Raw genomic sequence first — 26,192 nt, 5'->3', positions numbered from 1 at the left:
ACATATTGCCATTGACGTATAATATGAAAAGAAGCAGTCCCAACAGCAACGATGGTGTTGCCTTTCTTTTCTTTCTAGGTTTCATGGTTACCTGGAGAATTGAAGAATTTCAGAGTTCTATACTTCGATAATATATGAACCTTTGAACAACTCCTGTTGATCACTGCTACTCGCCATCAGCCAACCTTTATTCCCTCACTTTCTCTTCCCAGTCAGCCAGTTGTGAAGTACAACTGAAGATCAGATTGTAATGGTTGGCAAGGCACCCAAAGCAGCTACCAGGAGGGTATTGGAGAAATGTTTGATATTGGAATATAAGGAGGTTTTGATGGCTCTAGGCCTATACTTCCTGGAGTTTAGAAGAATGGGGGGGGGGGAGGGATCTCATTGAGATCTATCAATTATTGAAATGCCAGATAGAGTGGATGTGGAGGGGATGTTTCCTATATTGAGGTCATCTGGTTCCAGAGGATGCAGCTTCAGAATACAAGGATGTCCCTTTATAACAGAGATAAGGAGGAATTTCTGTAGCCAGAGGGCAGTGAATCTGTGGAATCATTGCTGCAGACAGTTGTGAAGGCCAAGTCATTGGATATATTTAAAGCAGAGTTTGAAAGGTTCTTGACTAGTGAGGATGTCTAGGATCTAGGGTTACAGGAAGAAGGCAAGGGCATGGTGTTGAGAGGGATAATAAATCAGCTATGGTGGATGGGTTTAATGGCATAATTCTGCCCCTATATCTTAGGGTCTAAACCCCTCATCTGTGGGTAAATGCAATGGGGCAATGTGTCCAACAGAGAATAACTTACTTTTAACTCAGGCTTAAACTAAGCAGTTTTTGGGCTTCACATTTAGGTAAGAGTACTCCAAAAGCTTCGCTTTAAAGCAACTGGTTCTGCAGTATATCGACAAGCACTGAGGAGTTAATTGACTGTTGAACACTAAAGGCTGATCATGTCATTGAAGAATTTAGCAAAGCCATAACTTATGGGTCACCTCATTTTTTCCATGTGTTTAGTTTAACAATGCCCAGTGCTTTACATTACACAGCAGTAAAGTGAAATGACTTCAAAAGAACTTTTGAGGACTTTGGTTTAGGCAGCACAGCAGGATATTTTTATTTTAACAGGTTTTAACAAAGTGTTTTATACATTTGACTCAGTTGAAAAAACAGAAAGAGAATTTCCTTGATAACTTACGCGGTGTTGAAACCCCCACTTCCTTGCAATAATTCAATTTTGTTGGTGGTAATGAGAAAAATATTAGCCACAGCATACGATGTATATTGCTTGCTGAATTGGTATAACTGAACTGCTTCCTCTTAATTGTCTCCATCTGGTTTATTCCAGATGGAAGGAGTTAAAATCTCCCCTCACCATCAAACAGCCACCTCCCTTTTCCTCCACCCCCCCACCATCTCCCAAGTCCAAAGCACAGTTAGTAATTACAGAGCAAGAAGTACAATAAATATGTATGGTGATATATTCTCAGTGGTCACTTTATTATGTACACCTGTACACCTGCTCGTTAATGCAAATATCTAATCAGCCAATCATGTGGCAGCAATTCAAAGCATAAAGACATGCAGACTTGGTCAAAAGGTTCACCTGTTGTTCATACCAAACATCAGAATGGGGTAGAAATGTGAGCTAAGTGTCTTTGGCCATGCAATAATTGTTGGTGCCAGAGAGGGTTATATGAGGAGCTCAGAAACGGCAGACCGCCGGAGATTTTCACATACAGTTTCTGGAGTTTCCAGATATTGGTGCAACAAACAAAAACGTAGAGTAAGTGGCAGTTCGAGGTCCAGACGGAGTATCTGGTCAGGCTCTGAAATCCTGTGCCAACCAACTGGCGGGAGTATTCAAGGACATTTTCAACTGCTCACTGCTACAGGCAGAAGTTCCCACTTCTTTTAAAAAGGCAACAATTATACTAGTGCCTAAGAAGAATAATCTGAGCTGTCTTAATGACTATTGCCCGGTAGCACTCACTTCACAGTGATGAAATGCTTTGAAAAGTTGGTCATGACTAGACTGAACTCCTGCCTTAGCAAGGACCCGGACCTATTGCAATTTGCATATCACCACAATAGGTCAATGGCAGGTGCAATCTCAATGGCTTTTCACACGGCCTTAGACCACCTGGATAATACAAACACCTGCTTTAGGATGCTGCTCATTGACTATAGCTCAGCATTTAACACCATCATTCCCACAATCCTGATTGAGAAGTTACAGAACCTGATCCTCTGTATCTCCTTCTGCAATTGGATCCTCGACTTCCTAACTAGAAGACCACAATCTGTGCACATTGGTGATAATATCCCCTCCTCGGTCAACACTGGCACACCTCAGGGTTGTGTGTTTAGCCCACTGCTCTAAACTTTATATACACATGATTGTGTTGCTAGGCATTGCTCAAATACCTTCTATAAATTAGCTGACGATGCAAACAATGTTGCTAGAATTTCAGGTGGTGACGAGACGGTGTACAGGAGTGAGATATGCCAACTAGTGGAATGGTGCCGCAGCAACAACCTGGCACTCAACATCAGTAAAATGAAAGTGCTGATTGTGGACTTCAGGAAGGGTAAGACGAATGAACACAAACCAATCCTCATAGAGGGATCAGAAGTGGAGAGAGTGAGCAGCTTCAAGTTCCTAGGTGTCAAGATCTCTGAGGACCTAACCTGGTCCCAACATGTCGATACAGTTATAAAGAAGGCAAGACAGCGACTATACTTCATTAAGAGTTTGAAGAGATATAGTATGTCAACAGAACACTCAAAAGCTTCTATAGATGTACCGTGGAGAGCATTCTGACAGGCTGCATCACTATCTGGTATGGAGGGGCTACTGCACAGGACCGAAAGAAGCTGCAGAGGGTCGTAAATTTTGTCAGCTCCATCTCTGGTACTAGCCTACAAAGTACCCAAGACATCTTTAGGGAGTGGTGTCTCAGAAAGGCAGCGTCCATTATTAAGGACCCCCAGAACCAGAGCATGCCCTTTTCTCACTGTTACCATCAGGTAGGAGGTACAGAAGCCTGAAGGCACACACTCAGTGATTCAGGACAGCTTCTTCCCCTCTGCCATCTGATTCCTAATTGAACCCATAAACACTACATCACTTTTTAAATATATATTATTTCTGTTTTTGCACGATTATTGATCTATTCTATATACATATACTGTAATTGATTGATTATTTTTTTTCTTCTATATTACATATTGCATTGAACTGTTGTTAACAAATTTCACAACTCATGCTGGTGATAATAAACTTGATTCTGATTCTGTATGTGAAAGAGCCTTGTTAATGAGAGTGATCGGGGAGAATGGCTGGACTGTTTCACGTTGAGAGGAAGGCAACAAATAACCAGGTGCTGCAATAATGGCACCTCTAATGAACAAGACATTGGATGATCTGCAGCAGCAGAAGATCTTGAACATACACTCAGTGGCCACTTTATAAGGTACAGGAGGTACCTAATAATGTGGCTACGGTGTGTATTTTGCAAGATATTGTGGAGCTCCAAGCAATATTATAGACAATAGACAATAGGTGCAGAAGTAGACCATTCGGCCCTTCGAGCCTACACCACCATTTTGAGATCATGGCTGATCATCTACTATCAATACCCAGTTCCTGCCTTGTCCCCATATCTCTTGATTCCCCTATCCATAAGATACCTATCTAGCTCCTTCTTGAAAGCATCCAGAGAATTGGCCTCTACTGCCTTCTGAGGCAGTGCATTCCACACCTCCACAACTCTCTGGGAGAAGAAATTTTTCCTTAACTCTGTCCTAAATGACCTACCCCTTATTCTCAAACCATGCCCTCTGGTACTGGACTCTCCCAGCATCTGGAACATATTTCTTGCCTCTATCTTGTCCAATCCCTTAATAATCTTATAAGTTGCAATCAGATCCCCTCTCAATCTCCTTAATTCCAGAGTGTACAAGCCCAGTCTCTCTAACCTCTCTGCGTAAGACAGTCCGGACATCCCAGGAATTAACCTCGTGAATCTACGCTGCACTTCCTCTATAGCCAGGATGTCCTTCCTTAACCCTGGAGACCAAAACTGTACACAATACTCTAGGTGTGGTCTCACCAGGGCCCTGTACAAATTCAAAAGGATTTCCTTGCTCTTGTACTCAATTCCCTTTGTAATAAGGTCTAACATTCCATTAGCCTTCTTCACTGCCTGTTGCACTTGCTCATTCACCTTCAGTGATTGATGAACAAGGACTCCGAGATCTCTTTGTATTTCTCCCTTACCTAACTCTACACCATTCAGATAATAATCTGCCTTCCTGTGCTTACTCCCAAAGTGGATAACCTCACACTTATTCACATTAAACGTCATCTGCCAAGTATCTGCCCACTCACCCAGCCTATCCAAGTCACCCAGAATTCTCCTAACATCCTCATCACATGTCACACTGCCACCCAGCTTAATATCATCAGCAAACTTGCTGATGTTATTCTCAATCCCTTCATCTAAATCATTGATGTAAATCATAAACAGCTGTGGTCCCAGTACCGAGCCCTGTGGCACCCCACTAATCACCACCTGCCATTCCAAGAAACACCCATTCACCGTTACCCTTTGCTTTCTATCTGCCAACCAGTTTTCTATCCATGTCAATATCTTCCCCCCAATGCCATGAGCTCTGATTTTACCCACCAATCTCCTATGTGGGACCTTATCAAATGCCTTCTGAAAATCGAGATACACTACATCCACTGGATCTCCCTTGTCTAACTTCCTGGTTACATCCTCGAAAAACTCCAATAGATTAGTCAAGCATGATTTGCCCTTGGTAAATCCATGCTGGCTCGGCCTAATCCTATCACTGCTATCTAAATATGCCACTATTTCATCTTTAATAATGGACTCTAGCATCTTTCCCACTACTGATGTTAGGCTGACAGGACGATAGTTCTCTGTTTTCTCCCTCCCTCCTTTCTTAAAAAGTGGGATAACATTAGCCGTTCTCCAATCCTCAGGAACTGATCCTGAACCTAAGGAACATTGGAAAATGATAACCAATACATCCGCAATTTCTGGGGCCACCTCCTTTAGTACCCTAGGGTGCAGACCATCACTGTTTCCTTCCTTATGTCAATCTGTTTCATTTCCTCTGTTACTCTATGTCCTTGGCCCATCCATACATCTGGGAGATTGCTTGTGTCTTCCTTAGTGAAAACAGATCTAAAGTACTCATTAAATTCTTCTGCTATTTCTCTGTTTCCCATAACAATTTCTCCCAATTCATTCTTCAAGGGCCCAACATTGTTCTTAACTGTCTTCTTTCTCTTCACATAGCTAAAAAAGCTTTTGCTATCCTCCTTCATATCTCTGGCTAGCTTGCGTTCGTACCTCATTTTTTCTCTCCATATTGCCTTTTTAGTTAAGTTCTGTTGTTCCTTAAAAATTTCTCAATCATCTGTCCTCCCACTCACCTTAGCTCTGTCATATTTCCTTTTTTTTAATGCTATGCAATCTCTGACTGATACAAGGAAATGGATGAGGAATGAGCTCAGGGAGAATGACTCTTAATGGTGATCAAAAAGCTCTCTGACAAACCAGCCAAAGCTGACAGAAATCAAAATAGCCTTCTCTGTGCTTTACTATTCTGTGTGAATGCATCTGGTGCTGGTTAAGCTCATCACACCAAAGTGGCTTGTATTAGCTTGAGTAGAAAAGATTTGGTGATCGTCCTGCTAAAGTGTTTTAAGATGATGGGATGAGTTAATGGAATAGACAGGCAGACACTATGTCCTGCTGGTGTAAAAATACATACCATTTTGATAAGATGCAGAATACAGAATTTCGGAAGCCTGCTTTCTGAGGAGAGATCATCCAATACCATTACATGTTATGCTCTTAGGAATGAGGGGGCATAATGCTATACAGTACTACACAAAGTCTTAGGCACACACATATATAGCAAGGGTGCCCTAGACTTTTGCACAGCAGTACTTGTCAATGTGGAGCGGAGAGTGAGTTTGTAAATCTGGCGGGAGCAAAGGATGTTGGGAATGGTAAGAGCGGATCTCCGTGAGAGGCATGTGGGACAGGTGGCAGAGAGGAGTGTTGGGGCAGGAGGTAGCACAGGTGCAGACACACCCAGTCCTGAGACACCAGGCAAGGGTACTTCATTCGAAACAATACATAAAATTACTATGCAAAAGTCCTAGCATATTCAGTCTCTCCCTCTTCCTCTCCCTCTCCCCTCTCCTCTCTCCTCTCTCCCTCTCCTCTCTCCCTCTCCTCTCTCCCTCTCCCTCTCCTCTCTCCCTCCCTCTCCCTCTCTCTCTCTCTCTCCCTCTCTCTCTTTCCCTCACACTCTCTCACTCTCACTCTCTTTTATTGTTTGAGCACTGCTGTAGAGCATAGCTTCACATTCAGCATCCCACCCTGAATCACAGCAAGTTTCTATGTCCATGATTTGCATCAATTTAAATAATTGAATGCTAGCTCTGATTGTAAATTCTCCCCATGACTGAGTGTGCTTCCTCCAGGTGCCCTGGTTTCCACCCACATTCCATAGTCATACAAATTGGTAAGTTTTATGTGATAGTAGGTTAATTGTTCATGTGGGCAGAGTGACTCATTAAGCCGGGGAGACCTTTTACAGTGAAGTATCTCTACATAAAATAGAAATAAATAAAATCATAAACATGAGAAAGTCTGCAGATGTTGGAAATCATTGTGGGTTATAACTATCAACCATTTCTTACCTATGTCTTCTTGTGGTAAGTGTCAATCATTGCATTTTAAACGGTACTATCTAATGCCTAGTTTTGATTGAAAAGGGTAAAGGGAATGGCCAGTGAAAAATTGGGAGCCAACCAGTCATTTTAACATATCCACCTGGCAGCTGGTACATTTAATGCCTAACAGTCCTTTGAACTAATAGCAAAGGCAATGAAATAAAGTTGACAGGATGTAAATATTCTAATAACATTCCACTAACATAAACCCCCCAAAACATATTAAGGTAGATTGGAACCAGAAATCCACTGCAACCTTTTTTTACCTTCAGGCTAATGAAAGGACTCACGGGTGAAGAAACCTTGAAAAGTACATTTTATTTATTTTCCCTTTTGTCAGTAGGTAGAATAAAAACTTCCTCTTGAACAAAGCAGGAAGCTTTAGATCTTTTCCTGCCTCAGAATCCCAGAATACCCTTTTTTTCCTGTGGGATCTTTTCCATTCCCTTATGTATCAATTAGATGGAATAGATTTCTTGCAGTAAGTAATTGCTATTGTAGGGATAAATCTCTATGTTAAAAGAATTGCAAAAACAGAAGTAAATCTGAGAAAGCTCAGGGGAAAAGCAATTTGTGACCACTAAATTTTGAAATATTTCAAATGATCAGCATATTTCCCATACATCCATCAAATACAGAGAAAATAAAACTGCATTTTGGAGATGATTCTTCAGTTCAATGATGAAAATGCTGCTTTGGTGTTTTTATTGAGACTAGTTGCACAGTGATAATTTATGTCCTGTTCTTGGTCATTGGGCTCAGTGTAAGGACAGAGGTGACTTTCCAGTGGCAAGGGAAGCTTCGGTGGTGGATCCTGTTGAAAGTGGCAAATGGCTATTAAGAAAGGTCTGGTTGCACTAATCGGGGCAGTGGAAGTCTGGTGCATGAAACTGATGTGAAACAACACTGAGGATGTATAATAGGATGCAGCAGTGATTCTGGCAGAGCAGAAATTACTTTTTTTATATGGGATCATTCTTCCTGTGGGAGTTGTTAATAACCACCAGCAGTCAATTTGGAAGTCATTCAAAAGATCCTTTCTTCGCTTGACACGGGGAGTGAGGTGTCAAATACCAGCTGGCACCCAGAGTGTCACAGGAAGAGCACTGTATGACACACAAACTAGAGGCCATAATCTCCTTTTCACTTCAAATGAATGGAAATCTGCTTACTTGCGGCTGGATGTCATGCAACTAAATCACGCAAAAGGTCACTGATTGGTTGTCTAATGTCAAAGTGCAATAACAATGTTGTCTGAAAGAAATTAGATTCTCCAGAGTAAAATTGCATTTTTCAAACACAGTTAATCAATGCAATAAATCTTTATCATCTTCTATTTTATACAAAGACTTCCTCCCTGAACTATATATATTTCATATGCTCGCTCCCTCAGTAGAACACAAGGGTCTCACAGAAGTAGGTCCTTTGATTATACACTCAGCAGGATAGAATTTAATTAGAACAGGAGGAGCTAAGCCATGGGCTTGAGTCTGCCTTGAAAGAGAGTAACATACTCCGTCTTTTTAAATATTTCCTGTGTCCAGTATTTGCTAAACCTTATCATAAAATTGTCGAGGTGAATATTTTGAGATTTACTTTGCTTGAATTCTTACTGGGCTTCTGCAAGCTTCAAATAATAGTGAGTTAAATCACTAAATTGTTCCCCCTGAATTGGATTTCAGTGACTCTTCATCTCATATTCTCAATATATATTGTTTATTTACCTAATATTATTTCTTACTGTTCTCTTTCTCTTTGTACATGCAGTTTCTTGCATTTTTATGCACATCGGTTGTTGTCCGTCCTATTGGATGCAGTCTTTCATTGGTTCCTGATGAAGGGTTTTGGCTTGAAACGTCCTCCCATAGATGCTGTCTGGCCTGCTGAGTTCTGCCAGCGTTTTGTGTTTTTATTTTTTTCATTGATTCTGCGGTGTTTCTTGTATTTATTGTGTGGTTGCCCGCAAGAACAGAATCAGAATCAGAATTGGGTCTATTATCACCAGCATGTGACGTGAAATCTCACATGAATCTCAGGGTTGTATATGGTGATATATATGTACTTGGATAAATAATTTTGAACTTTGAACTTTGCTGAAGACTTGCTCTTGTCTGCAGTGGTAATACAATGCAAGCTGAAACTCCACAGATCCCATCAGTGTTATTTGTGACATAGACACAATGATGAATGTGAGAGGAAGCCATCAGGGAAGTAATTATTGGTTTCCTGCATAATCCTCACACTTTAGTTTCACTTGAAATTGGCAACACTTTATGAGTAAAAGGCAAAGTGACAGGATGGATTTAGCATTGCAGATGTAAAAACTGGACTTGAATTCGTAAACTATATTTTATGCTTCCATTTTTCTCTTCGCTTTTAACACCCCCACCTATTACTTAGGTGGCTGTGATTCAAGCTCCTTTTTAGTGATTTAAGCACATCATTTATGTCTCCAATGAACACTGTACTATCAGAGTCCAATCACCTGGATGAGATATTAATGCAAACTCCTGCCTGCTTCATCACCATCTCACACTATCTTGAAGAAGAGCAAAAGTGCTCTAGCCACTATTTATCCCTTAAATGAGAATATTGTGACTGAATATCTATTTGTTATGATATTTTTATGCATGTGCATGTTCTGTAAAAAAATAACTTTTCAGTCCATTTCAGTGTTGACCATAATACAGGAGTACTTGTTAGCTGCAAAGCATTTTCAAAAATCTTAGCTTCATAAGATGCTCCATATAAATTCTTACATTTCTTCCTTTTACTCTTTTCTTTGCTTGAGGATTTAATTCTATTGCTTTGAGTGTTCTATTAGTTCCTTCAGCCACTTTAATGGGTTTGTCTGTATAGTGAGTGATGATAGGCATTTACCATGAGAACCACAATACCTACACTTCAGTCTGTTCTTGTCTGCCTCCCCCATACTGTTGAGAGCAGTATAATTAGGTGTAAAACTCTGATACCAAATCTGTTGCCATGTGGAGAAGTAACTGGATCACGCTGTGTTTCTTTCATGGTTCCAATGATTGCTACTTTGGTGAACTACAATCTGGGCCCTGCTCTCATCCCACACGCACAAGGCCTAATATTGAATGAGTCACTTCACTGGGCCACGCTCTCTATGGGCAACATGCATTTTAGACACTAAAGCAAGACAAACGAGAAAATAAAATACTGCAGATGCTGCAAGTCTGAAATAAATAATAAGTACCAGAAATATTAACAAGTACCAGAAATATCATACTCAGCTGGTCAGGTGACTTCCGTGGAGAGGAAAACAGAGTTAAAGAGTCTTCATCAGAATTGGGAAAAGTCAGGTAAAATATATTTAAGACACAGAGAATGGGGAAGAGGAAGGGAAGGGAGACAATGCTGCGACAAGGAGAAAGGCAGGTGATTAAATGATGCAAAGTTCAGTTCAGGATGATAGTTCAGGATGTGAAAAGGTGGCAAAAGGATAAGAGAATAATTGAAAGAGTTCTGTGTATTTAGGTGGTAGTTACAAAGCAGATTTATGGTGAACAAGATTCAGTTTTAACTCACAGTGTGTCTCAGTGGAGTCTGCATGTTTCTCTGTTTCCCTCGATGCTGTATTTCTTTCCACATTGCAAAGACATGCTGGTAGGTATGTTAATCAACTACTGTAAACTGAGTCTTTGGTAAATGAGTGGTGAGAGAATCAGGGTATGTGGGAAAGAAGAGGTTGTAGGGAGAAAAGTGAGGGAATGGGATTGATGGGATCACTGTTCGAGCCAGCAAGAACTCGATGGGCCAAGTGTCATATGAGAGAAATATGATAACTTATGAAAAATTATGTAATGTAAAGAGAAGAAGCCCAGTAATTATCTGAAATCATCAGAGATAAAACAAAACTACAGATTTTAGAGATGTGAAATGCTAAATTTGGAATTGCTTATTATCATAAATAGTTGAGTCTAGAAGGCTGTACCCAATGTAGACTGGAGTCTGCATTCCATTCTTTTCCAATTCAGGCAAAAATGCAATACCTTAAGAACCACAAACTATGTAACTCCTATTTCAGTAATGACATCCTTCAAGCAGTAATTGTTTCTATTCTAGTTCAGTTGTTTCTGAGGTAGTTAATTACACCAGTCTTGACCTGTGGACTCTGATGCAGAAGGCTCAGGAAGTACCTGTTCTGGTAGGTGAATCAGTACATTGGAAGATAATGTGTTTCTTTCACTCTTTTTGCTGGGCTTCTGTGTGCCAGCCAACAATAGAATTTAAGGTTCTTAATCCCAGGCAGAATACTTGTCCTCCACTTTAAGAATTCTCTGCTTGCAGGTTCCCATGTATGTCTCATTTTTATCAAGAAAGCTTTGAGAACATCTTTGAATTGCTTCTTCTGTCAACCCTCACCCTCTGCTCCTTGCTAAGGCTTGAGACGGTGTCTTTTTCACTAGGCTGTTGGGAGTGAAGTGGTTTTCCCATTGCAATCAGATGAGTGTGTTTATGGCCTCAGTTTGTGGGATATTGGCCCGGGAGGGGATACTGACATTGGTTCATTTATTTGGCAGCTGGATTTGTAGTCACAGCGCACATACCTCTCCAGTTACAGGTATAAGGACTGTGATCACAGCTACCTAAAGGATGATTTCTTCACGCCTCTGTGAATGAGTCAACAATGAGTCGGACCTCAGCCTCCGAACGTGGGCATCTAGAAGCATTATTTGTAGATTTTAGCCAAGTGACTGGGATTGGAATGAGTTTGCTTAGTTCCAGAAAGTAGGTAAGTTAGGGTGGCCAGTTTTCTGTGTGTAGAGCAGCTCCATTGCAGCAGGATCGTAACTGCTGGTGCAGGACTTGAGTAACTATCAGGAAAAAGGGCATTCAAGATAAGTGAGGCAAATGATAATAGAGAAGCACAAATCTGGGGAAAGGTACAAGACCTTCTCGAAGGCACTGAACATATGTCAGAGTTCAGTGCAGTCTGTCGTGAAAAAGTGGAAAATATATGAAACCACAGCCACACTGCCTAGGTCAGGCCTCCCCACTAAACTTAGTCGCCGGAGAAGAATGGTGCTTGTAAGAGAGGTTACTGTGACAACAACAGTCACTCTGAGGGAGCTGCAGAAGTCAGTGGCTGCAACTGGAGATGAAATTCATGGCCCCACCATCTCTAAGGCCTTGTAGAAAAAGGGTGTTTATGGAAGAGCGGCAAGGAAAAAGCCCTGTCTAGAAAAAAAATCACACCCTTGCCCATAAAATCTTTGCAAACTGCTTCTTAGAAGATTCTGTAAAGATGTGGAGAAAGGTCTTGTGGTCAGAAGAGACTAAAGTGGAATTTTTTGGCCTTAACACTAAGCAGTAGGTGTGGCATAAATCTAATACTGCGCATCAGCCAGATAACACCATCCCTACAGTAAAGTATGGCGGAGGTAACGTTATGCTATTGGGATGCTTTTCAGCAGCAGGACTTGAAACCTGGTCAGGAGTGGCTCCAAATGAAGAAATTTGATGTCCTTGAGTGGCCCAGTCAGATCCTGACTTTAACCCGATTGAAAATCTCTGGGAAGACAAGATCGCTGTCCACTGCCACTCCCCATCTAACCTGGCCCGCTTGAGTAAATTTGCAAGAAGGAATCGGCACGGCAAATCTTGCTCCATTACATTGTGCAAAGCCAATAGGGACATATCCAAAAAAAACTTTTGGCTGTGAGAGGTGATTCAACTAAGTACTGAGCAAAGAGGGATAGATACTTTTGAACTGCTGACATTTCGGTTTATGAATTTTTAGTTTTCACATTTTACAATTCTCCTTGTGTTTTTGGGCTCTACCGTGAAAAAAGGAGCATGTGATTCACAAATAAAAATTCTCAGTTCAGTCAATCAAAATCCCTGGTTACAACACTCATTTATGTGAACACTTTTAACAAGGCACTGTTTGTACAGTCAGATGGCAATAAACTTGAAATTGAATTCGAACTTGAACATGACTGGTGAAGGATTCAGTCCTACTGAAGGATCTCAGCTAGAAATGTCCCCTCATAGATGCTGCCTGAGTTACTGAATTCTGCCAGCATTGTGTGTGTGTGTGTGTGTGTGTGTGTGTGTGTGTGTGTGTGTGTGTGTGTGTGTGTGTGTGTGTGGTACTACATTGCATTATTTTATTTGTTTGGAGATATAGACCCTTTGCTTACAGACGCTTTGGGCTCAGCAGCCCATGTGACCCTATAACACCGGTGTGAACAATTAACCTACTAACCCGTACATCTTCGGATTGCGGAAGGAAACCAGAACACCCAGTCATGGGGAGAACATACAAACTCCCCCGCCCCCCCCCCCAGACAGTGGCAAAATTAAACCCAGGTTGCTGACGCTGTAGGGGCATTGAACTAAGTACTGTGCCACCATGTCACCCACACTCACAATTGAATGGAGACTGAGATAAAATTCACTAACATCAGAAAGCAAGTAAATCTTTCCTGCAAAAGACAATGCCTCAAAATGCAGTACCCATCATTAGCGATCCATATCATCAAGAATGTGCCCTCTTCTCATTGCTGCCATCAAGGAGGAGGTACAGGAACCTGAAAACACATGCTCAGTATTTCAGGAACAGTTTCTCTTCCCCTCTGCTATCAAATTTTTGAACGGCCATTGACCCCATGAACACTACCTCAGAGTATATCTACTGTATAGTTTTTATTGTTCAGAATCAGGTTTATTATTACTGACATGTGACGTGAGATTTGTTAACTTAGCAGCAGCAGTTCAATGCAATACATAATCGAGCAGAGAGAAAAATAATAAATAAAATAAAACATAATAAATAAGTGAGTAAATCAATTAAAAAACAGGCAAAAACAGAAATACTGTATATTTTTAATGTGAGGTAGTGCCCAAATATTCAATCTCCATTTAGGAATCAGATGGCAGAGGAGAAGAAGCTGTTCCTGAATTGCTGAGCGTGTGCCTTCAGGCTTCTGTACCTCCTACCTGACGGTAACAGTGAGAAAAGGACATGCCCTGGGTGCTGGAGGTCCTTAATACTGGAAGCTGTCTTTCTAAGACACCGCTCCCTGAAGATGTCCTGGGTACTTTGTAGGCTTGTGCCCAAGATGGAGATGACTAGATTTACAACCCTCTGCGGCTTCTTTCAGTCCTGTGCAGTATCCCCTCCGTAGAAAACAACAGATTTCATGACATACTCTATGCCAGTGATATTGAACTTGATTCCGATTCTGTTATCTGGGCTCAGCCCAGAGCAAGACGTGGAACATTTTGCCCACTTGATGTATATGTAACAAAATTTAGGCCTTTTCTCCTGTAACTTAGAATGTTTAACACAATGCACCAGCCAGGCTTTCTAGCTCATCATCTGCAACATTCCTTCCACTGATTCCAGCTTCTCTTCTTTCAACATCTCTGCTAACTAAAACACGCTTGTGCTATTTAATTGCTAACTGACCTGTACTTTTAAGGTCATTGCTTGGATGCTTCCCATGAGGAAGCATTTGAAATAGCCATGAAGGCCAATTACAGGGTAATTATAGTTGTCTCTCTGCAGAGGTATCAGCTTAGCTTTTTGCTTTGCCACTGCAGCAAGATTTCCAGATGAACTCAAAGTTAGGAAATCAGAATCAGAATCAAAATCAGAATCACTGATAGGTCATGAGATTTATTGTTTTGTGGCAGTAGGACAGCGCATTACATGAAATAAGTTCTAAATTATGAAAAGTGTATATAAAAAAGTAAACAGGCAGTGCAAAAAGAAATCTGAATTTCCTACTCTTGTTCCAAATTTGCTTAGGAGTGTTCATTTATAACTTTTTACTTAACAGTTCAAAAATGGGGAAAAGTGGCCATGAACTGAACTTCCGCACAGAGATGATACTTGCAGTTCCACATCAGCCAGCAAGTTCATACCACCAGTCTCCTAAAAGCTCTTTTGTGTGTATACGTCAAGTGTTTGTATGTTGGAAAGGACCTGTACATCTCGAAAGAAGGTCTAAGTAGTGGTATATACTCATTAGATTAGTTATTCAATTGTTGATGTATTCTTTCTCTACATTGTTGGTTTAGAACATTGAGTACAGATTAGTGCTCAGTGATCTGTATTGAATTGCTTGTATAATGTGATTTTTGTTGCTGAATGCGTTATGAACCCTGACTGCCAATATTGTAGTTGCGGCTCATTCATGGCCATCAGTGAGTGTTAACTATGGGTTATCACAGATGGTCTGAGCCATCCTTCAGTTGGATACAAAGTAAATGTAAGTAAGTGTTTTATTTTCCTTTGCTCATATTAATTTCTATCACTTATATGTGTAAATTGTTTTCTGTTCACTTCTTTCTATCTAGTAGAACGGTTTTTCAATAATGCTAATCATCAAGACTATTTGAATACTTAGGCAGCTCTCTGATGGCAATGATGTGATAAGAAGCCTTCAGAGCCGTTGGGCAGAAGTCGCTTTCCAAGCTGACCTGGCAGAGTGACCGAAGGTCTGGAGGCAGCCTGGACACTGGGAGCGAAGCACACAAGAAGTAAATGCAAGACGTCGAATAACATGGGGGTGAGTGCAGATCATTGACCAGTAGGCATGATGAATTTGTAAAGAGCCATGTGGCAGAAGCTGACATTCCTAGCGTGTTTACTCTGGGTAGTAATATTCTCAGTGCAGGGAAGCAGAAGGAATTGACATTCAACACCGGCACTTGCCAGGGTATGCAACATCAACTAATGGACAAGAAATCATCTATAATACACTCTGATGGTGTGGTATTTATTAACAGACAGGGTGAGTGACAATCACGCCTATAAGTGCATACTCGCAAGCCTAGTTGCCTGATGTTGGAGATGGCATAAGCTGGCATGTTGAGTGAGGTCACAAAGGAAAGCTAGATGACTAGCTACAAAAGCAATTTCTGACCTGTTGTTTTTTAAAACACAATTCTCCACAGGCTCAAAGTAGTGAATTGCATGTTTAAAGGGCCCCAGGGGCTACTTAATCAAGATCTCAAATTGTTCTCCAGATGGAGGCTTGCATTCGGGAAGGGAAGTGTACTTCAGACTGTTTGACAAACACATCATCATCACACCAAGGTAATAAGAGTTGAGTATGAAATAAGCAGGTTCGAAGCACACTGTAAAAGCCAGCAGCATTCAAACATTTCAATTGCTTTTTTTTAAATAGTCTGGTAATGTTTTAAAATACTCATCAAAACAGTCTGAATGATTAGGCAATGTAAAGGAGTAAATGTTGCTTTTCTGTTATGCAGAGGAAATGCAAAGAATTCTGATGATCTATGGAGTAGCCTGACCATAAATCATTGGTTTGTATGGTGCAAAATCCAATATTTTTATGGAATTTCAGCTCTAACAATACATCCGTTAAGTACAAGTCAGGCAGCACAAGACTCACAATTCACTGCATGGTGACTTCCTCAAAGGCTAGGGAACTGGATTAATTAAGGCTGCTTGTGAGCTAGGTGGGGCACCATTCTCCTTTTGAAGTTCTGCACTGGCAAATAAGTGATTTATGATTTTAATTCTGCAAACACCTCTTGTCTCTGACAGAATAATTATGTCTGATGAAGATCTGCTTTCTGTTTCATCATGTTGGTTAAATGGAACCAGGTCCTAAATCCGCCCGACAAACTGGCTAACAAGGCTCAATAGTCTATATTGCATTAAACACTCAAGTTCAAAAGCTCCTTTGAAAGGTATCTCTGAATATTTAATGATTTTAACCACATTTTTTTCAGGCATCCAGAGCCATTGTTACTACAAGGCTGAACTTCCTGCAATATCTTAAAAAAGTTGGCAGCAATGGAGATCAGAGGGAGGTAAGCCAATTTTATTCGTCAATGTAACGGATAACAGATTCTCAGTAAAGACTTACTTCTCCTCTCTGCCTGAGAGCCTGCCACAAACTTTAAATTGCAATGAAGTTGAGTCAGTGCTTTGCCAGCGGAAATAATTCCAAGGAGAGAATACAATTGTTACAACACGCACCCAACTGCTCCACCTTCCAGGGTTAGACACTCTCACTCTCCAGAATATGGCTAGTTGGTGCAGCCTCTTTAAAGATTCAGGACCTAATTGGCAGTCATATTTTGAGCACCAAGAATTGAGTATTTAAAGAGCACTGGATAGAACCCAGTGCTCAATCGTAAGCCCTACTAGTGATATCATCTAGCATCTGTTTTGTGCTCAGTTCTCGATCCAATTTGATACTGTGTCTCGATCCTTGCCTCGGATACTCTAGCATTTGGGTCCAAACCAACCTTGTCAAGGACTCTTGCCACAGTACGATTGAGCCAGTATGGACCTAGTGGGGTGTCAGAGTCTTTCATCCGCTGTAACCAGCCACAGTGAGATTTCCAGACAGGGCATGGAGATATACGACCGCCAGGTAGCTGTTTGTCAACTTTCGCAAGGGGGAAGCCAGTTGGTCGCTCTGCAGAGCCAGTTCGTCTTCCAATTCTGGAGAGATTCGACTGTGACCCAGGTTCTTGCCTCAGTTTCCTCATTCAATACTCATTAGTTTTCAAACTCCAGCTGTCCTGCTTCCCTTAAGAGCACGGAAAGTTGGCCTTCATTATCTCTCTTCTGACTGGAAGAGCCCTCGCTGGGATTCAGAGGAATTTATGGCTGTCATGTGGAAGGTGTTCCATCACCCTGCTGAAACCAGTCAAGCTTCAGACTTTCTGATGAAGATTTGACAGGGTGGACAGTCAGCAGTCGACTATGCTAATAAGTTTCAAAACTTGGCCCAAGAGAGTGGCTAAAACGGGGAGGCCTTGGCCACTCTATACCATCACAGACTCTGAGACAAACTGAAGGATGCCCTCCACCTTGGGAGAGCCAGCGGAGGACTTAGGACCAATCCATTTGTCCCAATAATCTTCTAAGTGGGACAACATCAAGAGGATGAAGAGGGCTAGCCCATGCATTGTAGATCCATCCCTTGATCTCAGACCATGACCAGTCCATCTTGTGCTCAGGATCCTGTCAAGCCCAGACAAGTTGGTCACATAAGAATCTCTACCAATGAGGGGTTCTGGCATTAGAGTTGAGGTTGCTGCTAGTACTGTGCTGTCTGCTTGGTTTCAGGCAGACCCAGCAGCAGACGTTGGTCTTGCGGATGAGAGAAGAGGATCATGGGGAGGACATTAGTTTTTACATTGAGTCTCCTCACATACCCCTGATCCTCAGTCACCCTTGGCTGTCCCAGCATTGCCAGTATGAGAAATGGAAGGAAGGGAGGATCATTCCATGGTCCAGCTTCTACAAGAAGGTATGTTTTTGGCTTGGTGTTCCAATCCCCAAACTCTCCCAAGACCAGCAGCCTAGGAGGGAGCATACTTCTGTTTGGGGTAACCTGGAGCCTTTAGGAAACCCAGTCCTGCCTTCAAGGGCAGACAAGCTGGCTCCAGCCAACAGGCCCGTGCGAGCCCTGACCCTGTCAAGTCAGGGGTATGCTGGAACTAGATCTCTAGTTCAGGAGCAAGCTAAGGAGGTTCACAAGCAGTCTGGAACTTTGCTGCTAAGCCAAAGGGCTCCGATCACCAGAGGAAGGTGCCAAAACGTAAACCCTTGGAGTCTAGTCCCAGGAAAACAAGAACCATTTGTTGCACCTCACTGCCGATGTCTGAGGATACAGACAAGGATTTGTACAGTGATTTGGCCTCTGTTTTCACTAAAGGCTCTTGTGAAGCTATGGAGGAGACTCTGAGATCTGCTGAATCACCCCTGCTCCTAAGGAGCCTTAGATGAAGGTTCTCAGGTAACTGCAGCACCCATTCTTTTCCAGATGGCTATTCCCGGCAAAGGTGAACTACGACATAGGAAAAAGAGAGCTGCTCATGGTTAAGCTGGTTCTGGAGGAATAACATCATTGGCCTGAGGGAGCCAAAAACCCTTTTATCATATGGACAGGCCACAAGAACTTGGCTTATACTTAGGAGGCCAAGAGACTGAATTCCAGGCAGGCAAAGCGGGTGATCTCTTTTCTTTAACCACTTTAATTTCGTCTTGACCTATTGACCAGGGTCAAAGAACCAGAAGCCAGATGCCTTGTCCCATTAGTTTGACAAACCCAAAAGAGGAAAGCAGTCTACCACAATTTTGCCCCAACCTGAGGTGATAGAGCCAATTTGTTGGGGAATTGACATACTTGTTGGCAAGCCTCAGGCCTAGGCTGTTTGTTCCTAGTTCCATGGCCTAGGCTGTTTGTTCCTAGTTCCATCCAGTCTCAGGTACTTCAGTCAGGACGTGCATTGAGAATGATCGCACACCCTGGGATTGCCAGGGCCCTCGAACGCTTTAAGTGAAGATATTGGTGGCCTGGAGTGGTGAGCGAGTTCTGTCAATATGTGCAGGCATGCAAGGTGCATACCAGGAGAGACCCACACCCAACCTCAAGGGCTCCTTCAGCCTCTGCCTGTTCCGGACAGATGATGGGCTCCCATCTCCATGGACATTGTCACATCACCTTGGACAGAATGCCATCTGAGGCGGAGGTGGCCGAAATTGTTCTCTTTAAAGATTCAGGACCATCCTGCTAATTGGCGATCATGTTTTGAGCACCAAAAATTGAGTATTTAATTGGAGCCTCAGTGCTGAATCGTAAGCCCTACTAGTGATATCATCTAGCATTTGTTTTGTGCCCAGTTCTCAATCCAATTTAATGCTGTTTCTTGATCCTTGCTTCGGATACTCCAGAACTGGGTCCAAACCATCCGGGTCAAGGTCTCTCATCAAAATAAGGCATTATTGCAGCTACATTGGGTGATTAAATGTGAATCAATTTCTGGATCTAGCTCTTACCCAAACAGTTAAAATGTATTATTCTATTAATTAAAATCCATCCCTATATAAAATACTGCTCGGGAGTCAAGAAATAAAGGCTTCATAAGAATGGGCTGTTTTGTCTTAAGATAAATTCCTGTTTTCTTCTAATATCCTTCTTGCTGATTTGTACATCACTCCCGCCACCAATGCCATGCCCACAATCATTCCTGTCTCTTCCATGTCCTTGGACCTCCAACTCCTCCAACCCTTCTCAACTTAGATTCCATGGTTTCTTCTTGTTTCTCTTTGCTTCTAGTAAGTTTCCCTCCAAGTCACTCCCTACTCCCTGATAACCTACTGTACATACCCAGCCGTCTGCCAAGTACCCCAGTCTTTCCTCACAATCTTCCACATCCCCGTCCTTATCTTCCCCTCACATCTAACTTCTGTGATTTTTCCCAGCCTGAATATTCTCCCTTTCATTATCTTCCCCACCCCGCCTCTGCACTCTCTCCTTCACTTTCTTAATTCCTGTATCTCACCACTATGGTCCACAGAATGCCTTTGCGCATCAAGGTGTGTACAAGTCCTGGGATTCTTGGTTCAGCCATTTGATTAGCAATTGCACTTAACTGGAATGGGTGCCCTGTTCAGCATAACTTCATCAATGGAGATTCACATTTAAAAATTGCTGATCCTACTTCTGCATGATTCAGAATAAACAACAGCCAAAAAGGTGTCTGAAGAAGCATCTCGAAATGAGGCCCATCTTTTCCAGTCATTTTACAAGAAGGTTCATCGATTACATTGACATCCCCATTGCCACCTTTGTTAACTGTGACTTTTCAGTGGTTGGTAAGTTGATGGAAAAGATCCTGAGAGGCAGGATTTATGAACATTTGGAGAGGCATAATCTGATTAGAAATAGCCAGCATGGCTTTGTCAAGGGCAGGTCGTGTCTTATGAGCCTGATTGAATTTTTTGAGGATGTGACTGAACACATTGATGAAGGTAGAGCCGTAGATGTAGTCTATATGGATTTTAGCACAGCAATTGATAAGGTACCCCATGCAAGGCTTATTGAAAAAGTAAGGAGGCATGGGGTCCAAGGGGACATTGCTTTGTGGATCTAGAATTGGCTTGCCCACAGAAAGCAAAGGGTGATTGTAGATGGGTCATATTCTGCATGGAGGCCGGTGACCAGTGGTGTTCCTCAGGGATCTGTTCTGGGACCCCTACTCTTCGCGATTTTTATAAATGACCTGGATGAGGAAGTGGAGGGATGGGTTAGTAAATTTGCTGATGACACAAAGGTTGGGGGTGTTGTGGATAGTGCGGAGGGCTGTCAGAGGTTACAGTGGGACATTGATAGGATGCAAAACAGGGTTGAGAAGTGGTAGATGGAGCTGAACTCAGATAAGTGTGAAGTAGTTCATTTTGGTAGGTCAAATATGATGGCAGAATATAGCATTTATGGTACTTGGCAGTGTTGACGATCAGAGGGAGCTTGGGGTCTGAGTCCATAGGACACTCAAAGTTGCTACGCAGATTGAGTCTGTGCTTAAGAAGGCATATGGTGCATTGGCCTTCATCAGTCGTGGGATTGAGTTAAGAGCCAAGAGGTAATGTAGGACTCTGGTCAGACCCCACTTGAAGTACTGTGCTCAGTTCTGGTCACCTCACTACAGGAAGGATGTGGAAGCCATAGAAAGGGTGCCGAGGAGATTTACTACGATGTTGCTTGGATTGGGGAGCATGCCTTATGAGAATAGGTTAAGTGAACTTGGCCTTTTCTCCTTGGAGCAACGGAAGATGAGAGGTGACCTGATAGAGGTGTATAAGATGATGAGAGGCTTTGATCATGTGGTTAGTCAGAGGCTTTTCCCCAGGGTTAAAATGGCTGACAAGAGAGGGCACAATTTAAAGGTGCTTGGAAGTAGATACAGAGATGTTGGGTAAGTCTTTTTACTCAGAGAGTGGTGAGTGCGTGGAATAGGCTGCCGGCAACGGTGGTGGAGGTGGATATGATAGGGTTTTTTAAAGGATTTCTGGAAAGGTACACAGAGTGTAGAAAAATAGAGGGCTATGGGTAAGCCTAGGTAACTTCTAAAGTTAGTACATGGTTGACACAGCATTGTGGGCCAAATGGCCTGTATTGTACTGTAGGTTTCCTATGTTTCTGTTTATTAACGGAACAAGTTGCTGCTCTCTCAGTATTCAGCAACCATCTGCAAAGAGCCAGGCAGCTTAATCATTATTTTTTTTGTGGAATAGACTCTATAATTACAGCTTGATGATTCAATAATTATAAACTGGTGGTGGATGGAAGGTGATGGAATACAGGTTTGGCTGTGGTATGTGTTCAGCACAGTATTGGCTGGCAGAGCTCTCCACAACAACAATCACAAAGTTAAATCTCCTGGTTTTCCTGGAAGAGCATCAAAGGAGATTGCCCACTGGAGCAGAGGCATCATTTGGTTTCTACCCTCTCACAGTCATCGCCTTTGTTGTCTCCACAATTGTTCATCCTCTGCAACTTTTAATAGTGTCATAGAAAAGTACAGCGCAGGAACAGGCCATTCAGCCCATCTAGTATGTGCTGGACCATTTAAACTGCCTACTCCCTCCGACCTGCATCGGGACCATAGCCCTCCATACCTCTGTATTCCCAGATCTCTTTGTACTACCACACTGCTCCTTGCCCTACTGTTCACTGTATAACACCTATCCTGGTTGGTCCTACCGATGTGCAATACCTCACAATTGTCTATGTTAAATTCCACCTATCATTTTTAAGCTCATTTTCCCACTGGTCCAGATCCTGCTGAAGCCATGATAGCCTTCCATGCTACACCACCAATCTTGGGGTCATCTGCAAAGTTGCTGATCCAGTTAACTACGTTATCATCCAGATCATTGATATTAATGATAAACAACAACAGACCTAGCACTGATCCCTACGGCATTTCACTAGCCACTGGCCTTCAGTCAGAGAAGCAACTGCCTACTACCACCCACTCACTTCTCCCGCAAAGCCAAAGTCTAATCCAATTTACTACTTCATCCTGAATGCCAAACAACCGAACCTTCTTGTCCAAGCTCCTTGTCAAATCCTTTACTAAAGTCCATGTAAACAACATCCACCGCATTGCCTTCATGGATTTTCCTGGTAACTTCCTCGCAAGACTTTATATGATTAGTTAGAAACGTCCTGCCATGCATGCAGCTTAAACAGTCCATGTCTATCCAAATGCAGTCCCTCAAAATACCTTCCAATAACTTTCTCGCTACTGATGTCAGGCTCACCAGCCTAAAATTTCCCGATTTATTTTTAGAGCATTTTTTAAACGTAGAGTAATAACTGTGAGGAATTGAGTTCCATATTCATCTCTATGAAGTTTAATTATTCTTTCCTTAACTATGCTAAGGAACACAGTCATAGTCTTAAATTCCCTTTTAGGTCACTCTACTGTCTTCCCCTCTGTTTTAGGAACACTCAACATTTTAGGTACAGCTTCTTCCCCTTTGCCATCAGGATTTCTGAATGGTCCACAAACCCATGAACACCACCTACAGACTTGGTGAGGGTCTGTAACTAGAGGTCATGGGTAGCAAGTGAAAAGTGGAGAATTTAAGGAGACCATGAAGGGAAACATCTTCACTCAGAGTGCTGTGAGAGTGTGGAATGGGCTGCCAGCACAAGTGGTTCATTTTTTAAGTGAAGTTTGGATAGGTACATGGATGGTAGGGGTATGGAGGGCTCGGACCCGGGTGCAGGTCATTGGGAGTAGGCAAATTCAAAGGTGCAGCAGGGATTAGGTGGGGCATAGGGCCTGTTTCTGTGCTGCAGTTTTGTATGACTGTGACTACCTCACTATGTTGCTCTTTTCGCACTATTTATCTATCTGTTTGTGTTTATTTCTTTATCTTTTTGTATCTTATAGTATCTTTCTGTGTATTGCACTGTACTGCTGCCACAAAACAACAAATTTCTCTACATATGCCAGTGATAATAAACCTGATTTTGATTCTGATTCACCTACTAATACCAGAACCTTACAGTCAAAATTATCCTACACGTTGAGGTCGAGATCCTGAGGTAGTAAAATTAATCAGTCCTATCTTTGATGGGATACAGCCAATTAACTCACAGCTCTTTACTGAAATCGTTCCCCATCCATGATATAATTTGATTGTGAATCCTAATGCCATTCACTGCCTTTGGACCACATTGACCGTTGGCCTTCTCCCTCAGTGCATTTATTGACATATCTCTGGTGCTACGTGGACTGAAACTGCTCAGTACATTGCCCGCTGCTTCACTCTATACCACCAGCTTTGAGGCTTGTATCATTAATCTCAGAAGGCAATCAAGTGGAAAGTTGCACATCTGCCTTTAACTGGTGTTTAACTAGGTTATGAAAAAAACTTGGCACAGTTTCTAGGGGGTCATTTTAAGCTAATCAGCGAGGTAGAAAAGCTCAGTTCAACTAGCCACATTATTTCAACTGATTTTAATCTCATTGTGCAGAATGTAAAGCAAGTGATCTATCTGAACCTTCCCATTTTCTCCCAATTTCATTTTATCATCATCAGCGATCACTCGTAGTCAAGTGTGATCCTTTTCCTGGTGATTTATCTGGTCACTTGTGGGTCTTGAGATGACTGAAGAGACTAATCTGTGATTGACAAGTCCTATTGCAGCGTTGGCAGGTGTGGGTCATCACAGTGGTGGGTGGATATAGCTGGTCGGGCCTTTCCCAGTCTCTCCTTATATTGAAGCTGCTTAGTCTCAGCGGCATGGCAGAGGCATTCTTTGAGCTGAGCTGTCCTCTCATAGGCAGTTCTTCTTCAACTTTTCCTTTCCTGTATTAATTTCTCCCATCCATTCAGGTTGATGTGGCATTTCCTCAGTTGTGTCTTCATTTTGTCCTTGAACCCCATTTTTTGCCCTCCAGAAGTGCACTTTGCATCCTTGAGCTGACTGAACAGGAGTTGTTTAGGGAGGCAGGAGTCAGGCGTATGGATGATGTGGCCGACCCACCACAATTGGTGTGGCCCATGAGGGTAATTTGTCAATTTTGCTTAAATGGGCATGCAATTATAAAAGCAAAATAAAACTAAAGAAAGGCGGGGAAAAAAACCAGCCGGTTAGGCAGGAGATGTGTAACAAGAGCCAGATTTGAAGTTTCAGTTCAATGACATTGATGATGAAATGCTAATACTGCTGAGTATCTTCAACACTTTCTAATTTGGTCATTGACCTGAAATACTAGCACTGGTGCTTCTTTCCAGCTTATTCTGCTTTTATTTCAAATGGACTGCAAGCACGAGATTTTGTTTTGTACAAAGGCCGAATATAGTTTTTAATCAGTAGCAATATAAACAAAGAATTCTTCGGAACAATGGAGCCGGATTAGCATGAGAGTTTGCGAGTATCAGACAATGCTTATCACCACACTGGATTAGATATAATGAATGTGTCCCAAACGGAACTAGGAAAACAAAATAAACTGGGATAACTGGTGAACAAAACGCCATTTAATCTTTGGAGAATTGCAGTGAGTTCGGAATTGATGCCTACTCACACAATAATTCTGTGGTTATGTATGTTCATGGCAGCTGCATTTATAACCATAATATAACCATATAACTATTACAGCACGGAAACAGGCCATCTCAGCCCTTCTAGTCCGTGCCGAACGCTTACTCTCACCTAGACCCTCTGACATGCACTCAGCCCATAACCCTTCATTCCTTTCCTGTCCATATACCGATCCAATTTTTTTTTTAAATGACAAAATCAAACCTGCCTCTACCACTTCTACTGGAAGCTCGTTCCACACAGATACTACTCTCTGAGTAAAGAAGTTCCCCCTCATGCTACCCCTAAACTTTTGCCCCTTAACTCTCAACTCGTGTCTTGTTTGAATCTTCTCTACACTCAATGGAAAAAGCCTATCCACGTCAACTCTATCTATCCCCCTCATAATTTTAAATGCCTCTATCCAGTCCCCCCTCAACCTTCTATGCTGCAAAGAATAAAGCCTAACTTGTTCAACCTTTCCCTGTAACTTAGGTGCTGAAACCCAGGTAACATCCTAGTAAATCTTCTCTGTACTCTCTCTATCTTGTTGACATCTTTCCTATAATTCGGTGACCAGAACTATACACAAAACTCCAAATCTGGCCTTACCAATGCCTTGTACAATTTTAACATGACATCCCAACTCCTATACTCAATGCTCTGATTTATGAAGGCTAGCATACCAAAAGCTTTCTTCACCACCCTATCCACATGAGATTCCACCTTCAGGAAACTATGCACCATTATTCCTAGATCACTCTGTTCCTGTTCTACAATCTTGTGCAACACTAACAAATCTCAGAGATGCAGTGCTTCTTATTTACTGGTTGTCTCACCAGTTGGAGCAGTGTTGAACATTTTCAACCTAACACCCACCCATGGAAGCAGCAGGGTTTTCTGCTGAAGCAATCTGCTTTATGGGTATAGCCACAGCAGGAGGAGTTGGAGGAATTATTGTGAGTTATTGGTGTTATGAACCCTGTAACTGGGTCACTTACCAGCAAAGATAGAGAGGTCCGTTGAAGTCTGATGGTACTATTTTTAACAGTAT

At 42.2% G+C, this 26,192-nt stretch overlaps 1 long non-coding RNA gene across 2 annotated transcripts in view; it reads left to right on the top strand.

Moving 5' to 3' along the window:
* LOC132396312 (uncharacterized) overlaps positions 1–26,192 on the top strand; it is a 67,993-nt gene that overhangs the window by 24,609 nt on the left and 17,192 nt on the right. For both annotated transcript variants that reach the window (XR_009512944.1, XR_009512945.1), the window contains exons 4-6: positions 15,170–15,331; positions 15,792–15,861; positions 16,524–16,604. This is a non-coding gene — a long non-coding RNA (uncharacterized LOC132396312). The remainder of the gene's footprint in view (positions 1–15,169; positions 15,332–15,791; positions 15,862–16,523; positions 16,605–26,192) is intronic.

Source organism: Hypanus sabinus, chromosome 7, assembly GCF_030144855.1.
Source record: "Hypanus sabinus isolate sHypSab1 chromosome 7, sHypSab1.hap1, whole genome shotgun sequence".
NCBI lineage: Eukaryota > Metazoa > Chordata > Chondrichthyes > Myliobatiformes > Dasyatidae > Hypanus > Hypanus sabinus.
Note: the sequence above shows the minus strand (reverse complement) of the source record. Positions and strands in the feature narration are given on the sequence as shown.